Source organism: Pinus tabuliformis, chromosome 3_1 (assembly GCF_031772625.1).
Source record: "Pinus tabuliformis cultivar Carrire ecotype Pingquan chromosome 3_1, CPIR1, whole genome shotgun sequence".
Classification (NCBI taxonomy): domain Eukaryota; kingdom Viridiplantae; phylum Streptophyta; class Pinopsida; order Pinales; family Pinaceae; genus Pinus; species Pinus tabuliformis.
In genome coordinates this window covers 461,680,642-461,683,755 of record NC_142301.1, presented here as the reverse complement: position 1 = coordinate 461,683,755, position 3,114 = coordinate 461,680,642, and the positions used below count along the sequence as shown (strand labels likewise).

General features: G+C 38.8%; 1 pseudogene; it reads left to right on the top strand.

Moving 5' to 3' along the window:
* The first annotated feature begins 284 nt into the window (after window positions 1–284).
* LOC149187739 (E3 ubiquitin-protein ligase RING1-like) lies at window positions 285–951 on the top strand (annotated as a pseudogene).
* Window positions 952–3,114: the final 2,163 nt, after the last annotated feature.

Here is a 3,114-nt window from a genome sequence, read left to right as displayed (position 1 = left end):
ATTCAATGTTCCATGGAGGTTCATATCTAATCTCAAAATTGGATGAGTATACATAGTGTAATGTTTGATCCATAGTTGAGAGTAAGAGTAGCATATGGATTATTTGAGAGGGATTAAAAATTTGCATATCAGATAACCAACTTGTAGATGTTACTACTAAATTAGTTTATGCAATAAAACATGCCACGGGTGTCCATCTGATCTTTTCAGCCCGGCACAGGAGAATTGAGGGTTCCAAGGGTTTCACTAAATAGGCGACGAGCTTTTGGTGAGGATTTTCAATGATGTCGTCTGCCATGATTTGGTGGTGCCATCAATACAACATGGAAATTAGGCAGTCCCACAGTGCAAGCAAGTCGGTCTACCCTCATTGCCATCGTGGCTTCGTGGAAAAACTCGAAATGGAAATCATGGTGCGGAAAAATAAGATAAAGTCATGGCCCAGGTGGTACAATCCCTTTCCAAGCATGCTTCGGGCTGGCCCTATAGCCACTTATACTTCCATGCCCATAGGCACGTGCACGACGATGAATTGCTCCCCATGGCCATGAGGAGAATGATGCAAGGGAATCTAGGGGATTGTTTACTCAGCCCCGGGCTAGAGAAGCTCTTGTAGGAATTGTCGGAGAGCAACACCGGCAGAAGGGGCTCGCCCTGACGTCGAGAGCCTCGGTGGACGCTCTGGAGGAGGTGATGTCTAGCGGAAAGGATGCGACGGGGAAGTGTGTGGTGTATAACAATAAGTTCAAACCGGGGAAATATGCAAAGTGGATGCCCTATAATCATATGTATCACGTTGATTTCATTCTTCCATGGCCTGCATGGCATAATTCTTGCCTGGTATGTCAATATGGGATGCCACCGTATGATTTGGAATATGATCAAATGCACGCCCGGGGTTGAAGCGATATCTCTTCTTCAGATCTGGGCGTTGGATCTGTAAAACAATGATTATGTTTCCAAGTTTTGTATCTAATATACAAGGAAGTAGCAGTAGATTCTTGTCACGCCAAGATGCTCGATGCAATAAATCTACCCTCAAATCTATCAGATGAGACCAATATGAGGACAGATCTGGGTTGCCAACCCTTAGATTTGATTGAGGGGGCTCTGATCCAAATTTTTATTAAAACATTGGGTGTGAAATCAGTGTGTATGAGAGTTTGTATCTAGGATCGGGTACAAGCTCTGAGGCAAAATATTCAAGAACAGATAGTCATTCCAGTAAGACTCCAAAATTTGATTTATGCGGGGAATCTCTGCAAGAGGGATTCAAGTTGCAAGACTATGGCATTGTACATGATTCAACCATAATCATGAACATGTGATTTCTTGGAGGTTGTCCTGGATCTAGTTCCAAAGGTCTAGCTTCCTTCAAGGGTGCAGTTAAAGGGAAGACAAAACCAAAAAAAAACACATAACAATGTCTAAATCTTTGTGGTCCCTATATTGTGGAGCAAATGAACTAGGTACCAGCATTGACAATCAACTTGCCAGATGTAAATTAATTGTACTCTGATTTCCATACGAAAGCAATAATCTACAAATTCTCAATGGATTTTGGACCAAATCGAAGAGCCTACATCAATGGATTTTCTCTACATAGACAGAAAACTGTGAAATTCACCTATGTTGTAAAGTTTGACACAACAACACATCTGGAATATGTGTTAAACAAGGGACCATGGTTTTGGGGCAATGCGGGTCTCTTCTTGATACCTTTCTTCTCTATATTTTATGCAAATACCATGGTGATCTCCAAAATGCCAGTATGGGTCTAGTTACATAAGCTTCCCCTGCATTTTTGGCATCACTTAGTATTAGAAGGAATAGGGAATTCCTTGGGGAAGTTCCTAAAAGTTGATGCAGATAGAGTCTCGAAAGGAATTTTCACTTTTTCCAGAATTTTCATAGAGGTAGACCTTAATAAATGTTTACCTAATAGAATTATTTTGTTACACAACAATCTGCAGTGGTCTCAGCCTCTTTATTATGAGAATACGACATTTCGCTGCCATATATGTTTACAAACTAATCATCTTCAAAATGCGTGTCCACAAGCAAACACAAATACTAAAAGGAAAAAGTGACAAGCTTCAAAGCCAAAAGGTTGGTAGTTTTCAAAATCCCAAGAAGTTGAAGCATAGGATGAAGAAATCCCAGAAAAAACCTCAAACAACAATGTCCGAAAACCCCAAGAATCCGTGAAGAAGAGCAATGTTGAACATAATCCTTCAAGAGTTCCAATGCCTTTTTTTCAGTAGCAGCAAATAGAGAAAATCCCATCTGAAGAAGAAGTCAGTGGTACCAAAAGAATTCATGCATCAGAATGACAAAGAAAATCGTGTAAATGTAAAAGAGACTCAAATGACTATTGTATCTTCCACTCCAAATTCTAATGGTTGGAGGAAAGTGGAAAAAAAGAAAGGTAGAAGAGAGTAGTTTTGTATTAACTCTTTGATGAGTTGTTATTGATCTTGGATACTAGGATATGTTGTTTTACGCATATGTTTTCTAGCATCTACAATATCTAATTTTGTTCATTATGAATAAAATTGCAATTTTTCCTTGGGAAACAAACATATGGTGAATATTGATAGGGATCATCATTTAACATGTATATGAACTATCATATGTCAATTAACAATTGAATGATGGAATAAGTGGAAAATGGAAATTAAAAGAACACATGAATAAACAAAAAAATGTAAAGTATAAAACATGTACATAAAATACAACCTTGAATAGTTGGAAATGTATGTGTCCAATAAAAAGTTTCATACAGACAAACCTTGTGAAAACTCCCTATTCATGAAAAGGAAACCAGGCCGTCTCCTAGGAGCTTTAAGCCATAGATTTGATAGTAGCACAAAATAGTCTTGAGGAAAGGAGCACGGGGACCATATGCACATGACAAGGAAACCAAATGGTTTCTCGATGAGTTCAAGTGCATGACATTGACTATGAAACAACAAATATAAAATGAACATGGCGGAAACTAGACAGTCTAGAGAAAAAAAATAACATGAGAATGAAAACCATGGAGAGTGATAATTGTGGAGATCCATCATGCCTAGTGGGTTTGCACCCTTTTCCTAGTCATAGTTGGGCTAG